Below are 17517 nucleotides of genomic sequence, written 5' to 3'. Positions count from 1 at the left end.
CTTGGTTTGACCTTTTTTACCAAGTAAATAATGGTTGACTAGATTGACCATTAAATTTTATTAACATTCAATCAAATTTCTAGTTACCAATCAATCAACATCTCCAGCCATCTTATAATCATCATTAAATAAAATCTCAATCTTTAGCATTCAATCAAGTTGAATCAATCAAAATCATAGTTAATCTCCAATCTCTCAACCAAACAGTCAATCAATCACAACATCACTTAAACATCAATCATCCAGCATGTAATCAATTCAAAATTCAATTAAATTTTAATCAACCTGTATTCATTAATCAAAACTTCAAGTAATCATTCAATTTCCAAATCTCCAAAATATATTACAATCTGGTGGCTCAGTGCACTGCTATGCACAGTGCACATGCCTTCATGACTACAATCACATTCAAATCACTTTACTAGGAGCCTTATGTATAAACCAATCATCATGAACCTTATGAGATAATGATTTATTGGGATAATTAATTGAGCTAGTTCAAGCTATTCAGTTGATCTTTAAACATCAATCACCTTTTAATTCATCAAAAAATAAACTCTAACCCTCCCCAAACAATTGAGCTAGTTCAAGATATTCAGTTGATCTTTAAACATCAATCACCTTTAAATTCATCATCAAATAAATTCTAATCCTCACCAAACTTCCCTAAACACCTGTCTTAGTGATTTCAATGTGATTGATCACCTTTACCTTATTAACAATTGACTTGGTCAACTGGACCTAAGCCTTGTAAACTGATGTTAACTTGAAAAAATCCCTTGAATCCAATAAAAGAAAACAACAAACCCCATCAATCTCATTCTAATGCATGCTTCAAACATCCCTAAACCAATCATGAGAACCATCATCAAGGTTTTTAACCTAGTCAAACCACCATGGGTGGTCAAATCTACCAATGCAAAGATGAAAGTTTGTTAGGGATGTTAGGCCCTTATGAACTAATCCCAAGGCTAACCAAAAAGGGGTGAATCGATGTTTTAAAATAAATCATTCGATCAAAAACACAAATAAAGATTCAACACATAGAAAACACAACGCAAAAAAATAAATACAAAAATAATAAAGGAAAGAACACACCATATTTATAGTGGTTCGGTCAAGCCTTGACCTATGTCCACTCCTTGGAGGCACCCTCCAAGTATTGCACTAAACTAAGTGTCTCTCCTTTAGCCCCCACAGCTAAGCAGAGAAGCCCTTATAAAATCACTTCCACCTTCCCCGGTGTGGTGGAGTCGCCGGGTCCTTTGACACCAAAGAGATCTTCTTCTTTGGTGAACTTCCCTCAAGACAAGCCTTGAATCCGACGGTATTATGGTGCAAGCCTGCCAGAGCAACCGTGTGGAATCCCTCTCCACACTCCCTTGATTCCTCCCTCACAAGATCTTCTCCCTCTCTCAGATTTCACCCGTTCCTCACTCACTTTCAAGTTCTCTCTTCAAGTTTCCCCCAAAATCATGAAGCTATAATGGCTACCAAAGACACTTACAAAAGTGCATAGTTAAAAGCTTAAATAGAAGATCTCAAAATAAGCTCATTAATGCAACTTGCCTCTTTTATCATCCTGGCCGATCAGTACAAATTAAGCTCAATCAGCATGGGATGATTTGGGACGATCAGAAGAAAATTGGTTACATCATCTATGATGTTATAATATCATCCTGGCCGATTAGTTTAAAACTAGGTACAATCATCCTGAACATCGCCCTTAATATATGCTGGCCGATGTTAATCGTCCAGGCCATCGTCCTAGTCGATCCTGCGATCGGCTCGCCCGATGTGATCTTATCAATCAGCCTTTAATGCTTTCTATATATACCAGATTAATTTAGGCATAATTGAGTTAGTTCACCCAGGACAATGAGGATATCATCCTAGCTGATTTCCTAAAATAAAGAATATCTTAATTGATCATGGCGGCTAATTCTTTCTTAATTGAGTCTATCATTCTGGCCGATACAAGTAGTGTACAGACCGATCGGCTTAATGACGGCTGCCTTAATGAGGATGCCCTAATTAGAGTTTCTATTTTTGAACCGATGGTCCAGACAGATATAAATATTTTCCCAGCCGATGTTACCAAAAATAGTAAATTTTAGGAAACAGTCAAAAAATACTCCAAGGTACGTGTGTGCAAAGTTACATAGCGTTAGGAGCCACACCAATTACAATAGACTCAAGAAAGGAAAAAGGGTATAAATTGACTCAGACCTAGTCTGCCCAATCTTGAGTTGATTCCAAATTGCAGTCTGATCTTGTGGACCTGAAAATGTTAGTTGATAAGGCAATCGTAGAAAATAAGAGTGTTTGCTATCATCAAAATTATAAACCATGAAAACAGATCCGTAATAATCTCCCCCTTTTAATTGATGGCAAACATTACTATTTGAATTTGCAACAAAGAAAACATTATTTCCTAATCTCCCCCTCACTAAAATAAAACTTTAAAAATTGGGGAGATAAAAAAATTGTTGTTTTTAATTTTTTTTTTCAAAAAAAATATAAGAAAAATGATACAAATTCAACAGTACATTCTCCCCCTTTGACATTATCAAAAAGAGAAAGCGCACAAACAATAAAAAAATGATTAAGAGAAAAAAATGATCTCTGATCTAGTGAACAAAATAAATATTCTTAAAATGAGAAATTTACCTCTTATTTTTAATCAAAAACTTAGTAGAATTATATTGACAACGCATAGCCCAAAAAAGGTTAGAAATTTAGAATTTCATAATCCAAACTCAATTTCTTTTAAAGGCTCAAAAAAAAATTATTTAAATATCTAAATCGTGAAATAAATTAGAGAAAGAAACAATCATTTTTTAAAACTCCTTCCAAAAAATATATCTAATAGAAGATTAATACACGAATTGTTGAATCAGGAATCAAGATTTTCAAAATAAAGTATCAAAAGTATCAAGGGTTTTCTTAAGCTTTAAGAAGTACAAGAATGGTAAGCATTAAATTTTGTGGGCTCATTTTATGCTTCTTGACAATTGGTTGGCACACTGCGCATCTTTTGATTTTTGATACACTTTGTGTATTCACTTTTTTTCAATTTGGCGTCTTTGCGCATCTTTTATTTTTGGCATCATTGGCCAATTTTTTTGAATATACTACCTTTCTGAATTCTTAAAAACAAAATCAAACCCATCCTATTGACAAAGAGAATTTCTTGATTAAGAAAATTATGAGTTATATTCAATAACTTGCAAAAGATCTCTATGTGATAAATAAAATGTAGGGAGTTAAAAAAATTTAGATTCTAAAACTAATTTAAAATATTAAAAAGATTTTAAATCAAAAGTAGAATAATCTTTTTTAGGAAACAGATATTGAGAGTAAAAAAATATGAGTTTCCTTCCTTTGAATGTTTTTAGAGAAGTCAAACACATTTTTCTTAAGAATTTAAGAAAAAAATAAGAGGTAGGTTTTTTATTTTTAGAAAGGTGAACGTGTGTTAGATCAGAAAAGACACATAAAAAAATTCAACGAAAAAAGAAAAGAAAGGAAAAAATAAATAAATAAAAATAGAAAATCACAAAAATAAAAGAACAAACAAAACATGCAAACATAAAAAGTACACACAAAACAATTTAAGCATCATCTTGCTCCTAATCAGATGATTCAGAAGAAAGATCTGCCCAAGAAAATTTTTGCTTTTCATTATTTCACCAGTTTATAATTTGCTTTGCTTTACCCTTTTCTTTTGCAGGAAGAATTCTCAAATTCGGGCACTGATTTTTCATATGTCCAGGCTTCCTACATCCAAAGCAAATAATGTCAGAAGAAATATTAACATTCTTACCATTTTTACATTTATTCCACTTTTGTTGATGCTTATGCTTTTGGTGAGCTTTTTAATTTTCTTGTCAAGTCATTGCATTTGTCACCAAGTAAGCTACCTTTTTCCGTATCTTCAGCTTTTAGCACTATCGTTTCATCGGCATCCCAAAATCTTTGACCCAAACTTTGCTCGTACGCAATGAGTGAGATAATCAAATTATCAATAGAATATTCATTCAAATATTTTGATTCACAAATAGTAATAACTTTAGCATCAAACTTATCCAGTAGAGAATGAAGGATTTTATTAACTTTATCGAAATTTGAAAATTCTTTATCAAAAGCGTGCAATGACGTCACAATTTGAATAAACCTAGTATACATGTCCAAGATCATTTCATAAGGTTTCATGGAAAACATTTCATAATAATGCATTAACATATTCAACTTAGATTTCTTAATCTCACTAGTGCCTTCGTATATGGTGTGTAGTTTATCCCAAATTTCCTTACCAGATGTGCACATTGAAACTAACATACAATCTTCAAAATTTAAAGCACAGAAAAAATAGTTTAAAGATTTTGTATTCAATTGAGCATTGATTTTCTCTTCTCTACTTCATTGATTAAAAGGAATATCAGTTTTAATTCCATCTAAAATACGAGACAGTATAGAATAACCAGTTAAAATCATATGCCACATATGAATTCAATCGATTACAAGAAAGTAGACATGCAAATTTTCCAAAAATCAAATGTAATATTTTCAAATAAAGGTGGTCTGGTGATTGAATAACCTTCCATAATATTACGATTAGAAAAATTAGCCATGGATTGCAAATTCAAAAGATTTCAAAAACTTATTTTTATGAATCTCGCTCTGATACCACTTGAAAGTTTGTTAGGGATGTTAGGCCCTTATGAACTAGTCCCAAGGCTAACCAAAATTGATATTTTAAAATAAATCATTCGATAAAAAACACAAACCAAGATTCACCATAGAGAAAACACAATACTAAAAAATAAATTCAAAAATAATAAAGGAAAGAACACATCAGATTTATAGTGGTTCGGTCAAACCTTGACCTACGTCCACTCCTTGGAGGCACCCTTCAAGTATTGCACTATTCTAAGTATCTCTCCTTTAGCCCCCACAGCTAGGCTGAGAAGCCCTTACAAAATCACTTCCACCTTCATCGGTGCAGCGGAGTCGCCGGGTCCTTTGACACCAAAGAGATCTTCGTCTTTGCTGAACTTCCCTCAAGACAAGCCTTGAATTCGACATTATTAAAGTGCAAGCCTGCCGGAGCAAACGTGTGGAATCCTCCTCCACACTCACTTGAGTCCCCCCTCACAGGATCTTCTCCCTCTCTCAGACTTCACCCATTCCTCACTCCCTTTCAAGCTCTCTCTTCAAGTTTTCCCCAAAAGAATGAAGCTATAATGGCTTCCAAAGACACTTACAAATGTGCCTAGTCAAAAGTTTAAATAGAATATCTCAAAACGAGCTCATTAATGCAACTTACTAACTTTATCATACAGGCCAATAGGAATATCATCCTAGCTGATTAGTACAAATTAAGCTCAATCTGCCCGAGATGATTTGGGACGATCAGAAGAAAATTGGTTACATCGTCCAGGCCAATACAATATCATCCTGGCTGATTAGTTTAAAACCAAGCACAATCACCCAGAATATCTCCCTGAATAGATGTTGGCTGATGTTAATCATCTAGGCCATCGTCCTGGTCGATCCTGTTATCGGTTCGGCCGATGTGATCGAATCAATAAGCCTTTAATGCTTTCTATAGATACCAGATTAATTTAGGCATAATTGAGTTAGATGGTCCCGGATGATGTGGATATCGTCCTAGCTAATTTCCTAAAATAAAGAATACTTTAATTGATCATGGTGACTGATTCTTTCTTAATTGAGCCCATCGTTCTGGCCGATACAAGTATCATCCAGGCCGATCGTCTTAATGATGGCTACCTTAATGAGGATGCCCTAATTAGGGTTTCTACTTTTGAACCGATCGTCCAGGCCGATATAAATATCGACCTGGCCGATGTTACTAAAAATAGTAAACTCTAGGGAATAGTCAGAAAATATTCCAAGGTGCGTGTGTATAAAGTTACAAAGCATCATGAGCCACACCAATTATTATAGACTCAAGAAAGGAAAAAGGGTACAAACTGACTCAGACCTAGTCTACCTAATCTTGAGCTAATTTCAAATTGCAATCTAATCTTGTGGACCTAAAAATGGAAGTTGATAAGGCAGTTGTAGAGAAATAAGTGTGTTTTCTATCATCAAAATCATAAATCAAGAAAACATATCCACAACAACAGACTTCTTCATTTATATGATAAATCTAGCCACCAAGAATCCACGCAAATTACTTAAATAGCCCCCACATGCTATATAAAGTTTACCCCCTTCTTTGACCAATTTATTAGTCAAAAATGTTAACCAAACTATTAAATAAGCCTGTTTGGTCAAACATCCATTTTTCATAACTCTATTTCCCTAAACCTCTAGCCATTTCCTTTAGTAGAACCTACAAGCCACCAAAATCCAATCCCAGCTGGCAAGGGCTAGTTGATTGGTCAAATAGTTAGCTCCAATCCATGAAATGGTTTAGCTAATCAACAAGCTTGTCCTGACCCATTTCCCCAACCCATCCCATGTAGCTCACTCAATGGAGTCTAGAGCATTCCTAATACTTGTTTAAACCCATCCCAACCATCCCTTTGGCCTGAGATGGGGCAGTGGTCCCCTATGCATTAGAAAAACCTTGGGTTATTTTTGCTTGAGGCAACATCCCTCTCTAAGATCCAACAACAAGGAATATGTGTCTAACATCCATTCATAAAGCCTGATCAATCCTAACTATCCCTCTCAATTCCAACTCCTGTAATATGGCTAATTGACAAAAAATCTAAACCCTAAACCTATTTATATTTCATTCACTCTCTAACCCATTTAGAAGTTATACTTATGCTTCCTAGAGCTATAGAAACATTTCCTTGGTGGTTTCCCATCATTTTGATGTTGCCGATGGTGAGTTAAATATGACTTCATCCCATCTCCTTCAATATCTCATCCAGACCTCAAATGGCCTCGAAGTCATCATAGAAGTTATGAAGGATCTCCCAATGAGAAGAACGTACCCTTTTCCATCATCTCAAATCTTTTGTGTAGACATAAGCCTTCAACCCTAGGTTATTATTTTGGTTCTTAAATAACATTCTAACCATTGCATCAATGGATTTGAAAAAAAAATTCACATTATTTATGGACTCCTATTCTACCTCTATTCAAATTCTAAAGTCACTTGATTCATTATTTCATGATAAACTAAAAGAAAATGAGTTTAGAATTTTTGGTTGGTCTTATATGAGAGATGAAATTAGGATCATTTATTCATTCTATTAGATTTAGATGATCCTGGTCCCGCTACTCTTAATCTTTATTTTACCATGTAATTAGTTTAGAATTTCTTATTATGTTATCTCCTATTAATTGCTATTATTGCATATTTATTTTTCTTTCACGCAAACATCTTAATTCCACCGTACACTTATAAGTTTGATCAGCTCATGATTAGGTAGATTAGGGTTGTATGTCTTGAAGAGTATGTATTTTAAATTCTTATGTATTTTTACCTTTCTTATGTTAAATCATATATTTTAGTGGATAGTTAGCTTGGTAACCATCCACACACACTCAAGGGAGCGTGTTAGTGACAATATCAAAAGTTAGATTTTATGAACTAATCATAATATAAAATTCATATCATACTATAGGATTAGTTAATAAGAAAAATATTAAAATGACTGATTGTGATAACTAAAGAAAGATGAACTCATTAACCTATTTTAAAGCCTTTGGATACTTAGTGTTCTTGAGAAGGAGCTTTGAAAAAAAAACTAAAAGAGCTTTAGGATGAAGAGGGAATGCTTGTTTGTGAGGAAGATGAAGGGTGAGGGGATCACACGATTACTCTATGCAAGTGTCTTGCCTTATTCCTCCACCTTTCTGTTTAGTTTTATTGGGTGGCTCTAAGGAGAAATTCTTTAGTTTAAGGAAGTCATTATTTTCCATCACCAGGAGTGTGAGAAAGGAATTTAAGGCAATTTACGTTCTATGTGAGGGAGAAAGAAAACTTAAAGTTTGCTTCCATCACTTGGAGGGTGACAAAGCTTTCGGCTCTCTACCGCATCGAGCTTTATGGAAGTGATTTCTGCAAGGGGTTCTCCACCTTGCCGTGGTGGCAATAGGAGATACACTATAGTTATAGTACAATATTTAGAGTTGAGGATTCTAGGGAGTGGACGTAGGTCATTATTTGATCAAACCACTATAAATCTCTAGTGTGTTTATTCTGATTTCTATTTTTCACATTTTACTTATTGCACCTTAATTTCATTTTAACTACTTGATGAAAATCGTACTCAATTCATATCTTTACTTATTAAAATTTCATCATTTTTATTTTCAAGTTTTGGTAAATTCATCTTGCATCGGTACTAAGGGATAATTGCTACTTATTTTTTAATATTAAAAAAATCCAAAAATATTATCTATGTTTTTTAAAATAAGAAATTAGTTTTTAAATTCACCAATTTTCCCCCTCTTGGTGTACCTAGGGAAAAATTAACTTAGGCTTAACATCCTTATTGAACTTCTAATTGGTATCAGAGCGGTACACCCAAAAAGTTTTTTAAAACACCTAAAGGAAAATGGTCCATGGTACATTTCATAAATAGGAACAGTGCAGAAGGTTCCTCTATTTCTTATCCACCTTTGTTTGAAAACATACCATTTAATTTCTTGTAAATATTCATGTCTACTTTCTTGCAATCTATCAATTTTTGCATGTGGTTTTTGGTACAAGAGGGTTACTCTACACAATCTCATTTTTTCAATGGCATTAAAATTGAGTTACCAATTAATGAATGGAGCAATGAGGATAGAGACTTAACTTAATTGAATGCAAAATGTTTGAACTATTTTTTGTTTCCTCTTAAGTCAAAATATTATAAGAGATTCTCTACTTGTAACACTGGAAAGGAAATCTGAAAAAAATTATGAATCACATATGAGGAGACCAATGACGTTAAATAATCTAAGCTGAACATTCCATTGCATAATTATTATCTCTTTTGCAAGAAAACTAGTGAAATAATTTCAGACAAGTACATTAGCCTAATATATATCATAACATTTTTGCACGGTTTAGGGAGAGAACTTTCCAACATTGAGAAAGCAAACAAAATTCTTAGATTTTTACCTAGTAACTATGATGCTAAGGAAACCAACATTTGTTAATCAAGGGATCTTAAAATTTATTCCGTAGATAACTTATTAGGCCACTTATTGTCTATGAGCAAGGTGTAAGTTAAAGATTGTAGGATGCAAGAGATATAAAGAAGGAAAAAGTGGTAGCTCTAAAGGAAAATGAGTCAGAAAGTGAGAGCTCTGCAGCGGAAGGAGAGGATTACATAACACTAATGACATGGAAATTTAAAAGCATCCTAAGAAGAAAATAGAAGCACCATCAGCAATGGAATAAAGGCAAATTGAATATGAATTCTAAGGCATATTATAAAAATATTTATTTTCAGTGGTGGAAGCCAAGGCACTTGAGGATGGATCGCCCCAACCTAAAAAATCACCCAATTAAGGAGAAGGATGAAGAAAGCAAAAGGTTTAAAAAGGTTAAGCAATGAACTTAGAACGTATTTTGGGCATACTCCGCTTTAGAATAATCAAAAATAGAAATAGAATATGAGGTAAATAATTTGTGCCTCATTGAAGATAATAATTTTAATCATTCTAATCAAGTGGAGGTATGTGAGATTTATCAAAGAAAATTCATAATTCATATATGAAGCTCAAGAAAAATATATAGTAGTTTAAACACTTACTTTACTATGAAAAAATAGTGTACTTGTTTAATAAATAAACATTTTAGCTTATATAAAAATCACATGCCTTTACTTGATGGGCTTGATGCATTAAATAAAAAACATGTTGAACTAATTATTGCACACAAATACTTGAAGAAAAAGTATTTAAGGAGTTCTAAATAATTATAGGTGATTTAGATAGTGATGGGCATGAATTTAAAATGGTTTAGAGGCTTTAGACAGGGGTGCCCTTTATCCCCATATCTTTTCATTCTCTGCTCTCAATTACTCACAAAAGCTTTTATTTCCAAAAGGAGAAATTTGGGTTTAAAGATTGCTCCTTTGGCTCCCAGAATCTCACACTTACTCTATGCCGATGACATCTTAATTATCTCAAACACTAAAGTAGAAAATATAAAGAAAATTAAGAAGTTTACGGTGGAGTATTGCAGCTGGACAGGGCAGGTTATTAACGTTAACAAATCTTCCATCATTTTCAGCAAAAATATGAATAGAAGAAGAAGGAGAAGTATCTGTTCGCTATTGGGAATCAAGGATGTCAAAGAGTTTAGTTATCTGGGAATTAAAATAACTCTCAGACGGCTTGTGGCATCAGATTTTTCAAATATTTTGGAAAGAGCTGCTAGTAAAATGGATGTATGGGGTAAGAAATTCATTTCAACAGCTGGTAGAATTACCCTCATCAAATATGTGATTCAATCTTTACACGTCTTCTACTCTATTTTAGCTTTGGTGCCGTCGTCTGTACTTAAAAAACTGGATAGATTTTGCAGAGAGTTCCTTTGGAATAAATGTGATGGTAATAACGGTTTGCACTTTGTAGCTTGGAAAGAAGTATGCAAACCGGAAAACCATGGAGGACTTGGCATACATTTTGCAGTTGACTCTGTAGAACCTCTTAGAGCTAAATTGGTTTGGAAATTCTTAAATGAGCCTAATACGTTGCTTAGCAGAACTATTTCATCTAGATATGGTAGAATTGGCTGTGAGGAGGTAAGAAGACAGAACACATCTTCAACTTGGAAATTATTACTTAGTGGAGCTAAAGCTTTAAATCAAATTGTGAGGTGGAACATTAAAGATGGGGTATCCATAAATATCATGAAGGACATTTGGTTATTTGATAGAAGATTGGAAAGTTGGCCTACATTTATTTCTATAGAGATTGATAACATTACTAATCTATAAAGCTTCATCACGAGAGAGGTTTGGAACATAGAAGAACTTCGAAAATACTTTGGGGATGAACTAGTCAAGCTTATTTGCAACCTGAAAATTGAAAGGGATATTCTTGAAGACAAATTGGAGTTATTAAATACACACTCCGGTAAAAAAATCTCAACTTTGGTTAAAAATGCTAAATTTGATAAAGTTGAGGTTGACATCCTTTTTTTAAATATTTGGAGCTGCTTCAAAAAGCTTAAAATAAACCCTTGTGTTTCTCATTTTTGGTGGAGACTTTTAAAAAATGCTCTACCCACCACGGATTTTTCGTCACATAGAAGGTTGATTAGATGCAACCTTTGTCTTAGAGGATGTCTTTTAATTGAAGATGGTAAGCATATAGCTTCTAATTGCTTGAAACTGAAAATGCTTATCAAAAAGACCAATAGCTGGGGTTTTAAGGTACCTATCCTCAATGATTTGAATGATGTTGTCTCTTTTTTGAAAAAACAAAGAGAGGTCAATCCTTTTTTACAGAATCTCTATTGTTCTTTAGTCTTTAACTCTTGGAAGAGTAGAAATTTGTTAATCCATGAAGGAAAAGAGATAGAAGATAGCATAATTATAACAAATGCCATTACCTATGATTATACTTTTTTTTCTTATATTCATTTGGGCCACTGGGATGCTAACCAGCATGAGCTTATTCTTTCTTCTTAGCATCCCCCTCCACCCGGATGGATCAAAATAAACATAGATGCTTCTTTACAATGCTCTAATGAAGCTGAAATTGGTGGTATCTTTAGAGACCACAAAGGTAAAATGCTTTTATCCTTCAGTTTTTCTCTTATGCATTGGGATATTGGAGCACTTGAAAGGATGGCTATTCGGTCATTCGACAAATTCATAGAAGATTGGATGATCAATGCTAAAGGCATAATAGTGGAAGGAGACAATGCCAATGTTATGTCTCATTTTCAGAACTTGACAAAGGTGGACAATTGTCTATTAGATAAAGCTTCTAGAGAGGACTTGGACTTTCTTAAAGACTTTGAGGATATTATGTTTCACTTTGTTAATAGAAACTGTAATAAGTTAGCTCATTGGTGTGCTAACCATGGTTTAAGAGGTAATTTCCTTTGGGATGTTCTAGAATTTAATAAGGTTCCTCCTACTTTTTATTCTTTGTTAAAGGAGGAAAGTGATAGATCCTATATCACTTAGACTTTTGTAATTATTTTTTTCCTTTAATCCAATATGCAATTCTTCAAAAAATATGTGGAGTTTAGTAAATAACAAAAATATATTTGAAATATTTACCAATAGTGTTTGCCATCATTAAAAAGGGAGAGATTATTGCAAATATGTACCCAAGCCTTATGATTTTGATAATGATAAATATTAATGGATTTGTTACTGTGTTATCTTTTTTTAATTGCTATTATTGCATAAAAATTTTTCTTAAGCATTAACATTTTCGATCAACCATCACTTGCATGTTTGATCAGCTCAAGTTTGGTAAAATAGGGTTAATTATACCATAAAGAATTTATATTTTCAATCTTATATATTTTTACATTTCTTGAGTTAAATCATAAAATTTGGTGGATACTAAACTTGGTAACCATGAACACACATAATCAAGGGAGTGATTTAATGAAAACATCAAAAAATTTTTTTTTTTTAACTAATCGCACTATACAATCCATATGTTATTATATGATAAACTAATCAAAAAATGATTAAAATGTATAATTATAATAATTAATTCAAAATAAAAAAAAATATACTATATGATGTATATTGTGTAAGGCAATCAATTTAAATTCAGGATCCTAGCTGCTAATCAATATTTTGGAAATATTTTGAAATACAAATTTTGTACTCATCGTACTCAATGATACGTATGATATTATATGATGTAATTAAATCTTGTCTAAATTAATCATGTGATTATGAAAATAATTTGGATTAGTTGATTCAATAAAATTGTAATAAATTATTTGACTAATCACACTGTAAGACTCAATTCTTGCATAGGATAAGAATTTAATCATCACAATTCTTACAGGATAATAATCTTAGTTATTATACTAATTATACTGGATGATGATCCAAATTATCCTGGATGATCATCTCAATTTTTAAATTGATCTTAGCACACCAAGAGATTTGTGCAATACTAATAGGAGTACTTTAAACTAATTATACTGGATGATCAGAGTTATAAGAATTGAACATATGGCTTTTTTGTAAGGCATTGTATTTATTATCTCTTAGTGACTTATTTCAAAGTCTTTTGATGTTGAGTATTCTTGAGAGGGACCTTTCTAAAAAAGAACTTGGAGAGCTTTGGGAAGAAGAGATAGAGCTTGTGTGTGAGTGAAAAGTAGTTTTAGGGGATCACATAGTTTCTCCAATCAATTGTCTTTCCTTATTATTCCAAGTGTCTATCGAGGTTTATTGGGTGGCTCTAGGGAGAAATTCTTCATTTTAAGGACATGGTTCTCCTTCATCACCAGGAGGGTGAGAAAGGAGTTCCAGGTACTCTCCCTTCTCCAGCAGGGAGAAAGAGATAGAAGGTTTGCTAGAATCGCCTGGAGGGTGATAAAGCTTCTTTCTCTCCACTGCACTGGGTTGGGTGGAAGTGATTTGTGTAAGGGCTTCTCTATGTTTTTGCAGGGGAAAAATTAGAGACACTATAGTGATAGTGCAATACTCATAGTAGAGGACTCTAGGGAGTGGACATACGTCATTTTTTTACTAAACCACTATAAATGTCCAGTGTGTTTATTCTGATTTCAATTTTTTTGCATTTTATTTTTTGCACCTTAATTTCATTATAACTTATTTATAAAAATCCTAATCAATGCTTAGTTGTACTAGTTAGCAATTTATCATTGTTATTTTCACTTTTTGATAAATTTGTCTTGCTTCTGCACTAAGTGATAATTGCAACTTGTTTTTAAAATATTAAAAAAAATTCAATAATATAGTCTTTTTTTTTAAATTAAACAATTAGTTTTTAAATTCACTAATTCACCCCCTCTTGGTGTTTCTATGGACAAGTTCACTTAGGCTTAACATCCTTATCAAAATTTCATAATAGTTTAACGTCTTTTATAAATAACGCTCAAAATTATGCATGATTATGACCCAAAATTGGATAGAGTTTTAATTGGTGATGTCTCTCACATATTCTAATACTCTCAATCAAATTTGATACATTCAACGCTTTAGAAATTAATTATTAAATTCATAGGTCACTATGTAATATACAACTTCAATAATTCACGATAAATCATTCCATATGGTATTAGGACATTTTCTATTGCTATTGATTACTATGATGGTATTGAAATGTGTATGTCAAAGGGTTAGAGAACAGTTATTCTAAACCTATCAAACTTTATTGACATTAAGGATAATAATCAATGATTGTGTCAAACTTAGTCAAATATAGGATTCATACATACATCATTTTGGGATGAAATTCACAATACTTAAACATATTGACACTACCAACCTTAAGATAAGTGCTCACTAATTTTCAAGAACATTAAGTCAAATGTATAAATAATCTAAAAATAAATATTTAACTAAGTTCAATGCTTCTAAAAATTATAATAAATTCAAATTTAATTCAAAACATTAAAATAATATCTCAAACTAACTAGAATTAAACCCTTAAGTTAAGAAAATTAAAAGTTCCATAACTGGACTTAATTAGTAAGTTCAATTTAATTTTAAATACAACAAATTTAATTAATTCAATTAATTAAAAATAATTAAAAATTTCAAACACTTGAGAATACTCCCTTGAGTCCTTACTAGCCTTTGGGAGTGATTTAAAGAAGTTTGGAATAAGTTTGGATTCAAATTATTAAAAGCACTTTAATTACAATCATTTAAAATTTTAATTAAATATCAAACTTTAAAAGTTCATATCTAATTTCAAAAAATTCCATATTTAGCAAACTCAAAGCCATTCAACTCCATTTAAGGTCTAATGTTTTTAAATAATGTTAAGCCTCTATAATCAAGTCAAAAGCCAAAAATTGAATAATTTGGTCAATTATAGCTCAAAACTTCATAACTTAATGTAGAAAAATCTAATTCCAGCAAACTAATTGTCTAATTACTCATCCAATGGTCTATTATTCAGGAAAAATATTCAAACTCAAGAAATTAACATTAATTAAAAAAGTTAATTTATGACCCCTAATAAATGAATTAAAATATTTCAAATAGTTCCAAAAGTCTAAAAGATGTTCTAAATTTTAAAAAACTTTTATTCAACTCTTAAAATAAGCAACAAATCAATTTGACTAAAAAATATATATGTCAACCCTAACATTTTGTAATCTGAACCCATTAGATGATGTTATATTTTATTTCTAAAGTGATATATCATTTATAATGACGTGTTTGTTCTCAAAACTAAAATTCCAGAAGTTAAATTCTCCCAAAGAAAATTAAGTTTCAAAACCCATTTTTTAAACTCAACTTTCAACACAACAACAATAAAGTATGAAACTCTTTTTAACATAACACAAGTATTATCCAACAACATTTCCACTCATCAAATAAACTTATTAGAAAATATTAATTTAAGAAAAACAAATCTCCTTGAAGAACACATATAACATCTCTCCTTTAATTGTGCGATATTCTTGTGCGATCTTCAAAGAAGATGAAGAAAAGAAATAAATGAAGTTGTCTTAATTCCTTGATGTCAAGTTTATATTTAATAGCTATGCAAAATTATACATACAAATTCTTCATTCTAATTATCATTTGTTTAATATTGGAATAAGAGTAGACATGTAGATGACACAATTTTAATTAATATTCATTAAATATAATATAATATGCTAAGATTCAAGATCAACAAATTTTTTCAGAACTTCCTTAGCAAAGAAATATATATACACATCTAACAAGAAATGCTAAAATGTATCTTATAGTTAAAAAAGGATGTCAAGGCAAATATTATTTTCATGAAAACTTCACATCTCCATTGTCCTTTATTCCAACCATGAATAAAAAAAATTATTAAATACACTTGAATATAAGATAATAACAATGTATTATTTCAGATAATAAGATATTTAATCTTAAGAAAAAATGCAAATTAAGAAAAAATAATTTCTTATGTTTGAGCAAGAAGATTGGTAATTATATTAATTACAATTTAATTTGATAAGAAGCGGAATATATTGAATGTCAGAGAATGGGTAAATATATAATCATCCAAATTTAGTATGAAATAAATTCTTTCATTAGACAAATAAACATGTTATAAGAAATTAACATATGTTGAACCATCACAAAAGACAATAATAGCCTTATTTATTAACCACAAGAGTTTTAAATAAATAAAAAAAGGGGAAGATATACACATGATTTTTTTTGTTTTTTTTTTGAAAATGCCAAAGGCAGTAATTAAAAACCTAAAAACGGATACAACCTAGGAAGTGATAGAATACCTATCACATTCCTCTTTAAGCAAAGAAAAAAACAAAGGAGGGATCATGATATCACTAAGATCCTCCCAAACAAAATTATCAACTAAAGCCAATTTAGCACAAAAGTCTGCTAAACGATTACAATTCCTAGGAACACAATGAAAATGAAACATACCGAAATCCTCCAAGAAAGACAAATCTTCCAAATTATCCTTGTTGTGCTGATCTTTCTTCACCGATCTTTGCAGGTGCTTGATCACATTTTGATTGTCCCCTATAATGACAATCCCTTTAGCTTCAAACTTCCAAGATTTATGGAACAATTTCATTGCTCGAATAGCCATGAGCTCAAGCAAACCAATATCCCAATGAATACATATGATTCCAAAAGCAAATAAGAACCTCCCTTTACTGTCTCTAAAAATTCCAGCAATACCAGCCATATGATTTTTTTTGTTGAAATATCAAAAATACAAATGTATATCAACTTCTCCAAACTAATGATGAAACAAATAATAGTTAAAGCATATGAACAACCTATGCTTTCTACCATTCAGATGATAGTTGGGTCATCATATGAATATAAATCATAGGCATATACGTGAAGATTCAAGTATGTTTGTAGCTCACTTTATATATATATAATGAATCCCACATATTCTTTTATATATTATTAAATGTATATAGATGATGTTTATGTAATTTCACAACTACTTTGAGGTTTGGAAAGTTATCATATATACACTTGCATTCAACGACAATAAAATTTCTTAGGTAAATAATAACATTTACTCTTATTGCATTTGGGAGAATGAATTAGTGAACATTAAGTCCAACTTGATCATCAACAATTTGATACGTCATACCAAACGAAACTAGTTAAGAATCTTCGTCAAAATCACAAAAGATGCAATAACTACTTAGAAAAGAGATGCAAATAAACTATAATCTGAATAAAGTCTTCAAGAGAAAGAAACATATAAGAGGAGATGAGTTCTTTGTATGGGAACCTCCCAGCTTAAATAACAACCACACTCATTCTTCCTTGTTCAAAGTTTTCAAAAGGAAGAGACATATGAGAGAAGATGAGTTCTTCATGTGGGAGAGAAGGAATCATCCGTTCATAATAAGAGCTTTTCTTCTGT

The sequence above is a fragment of the Dendrobium catenatum genome, unplaced genomic scaffold, assembly GCF_001605985.2.
Source record: "Dendrobium catenatum unplaced genomic scaffold, ASM160598v2 fragScaff_scaffold_390, whole genome shotgun sequence".
Lineage (NCBI taxonomy): Eukaryota > Viridiplantae > Streptophyta > Magnoliopsida > Asparagales > Orchidaceae > Dendrobium > Dendrobium catenatum.
This window is presented reverse-complemented; position numbering follows the sequence as displayed.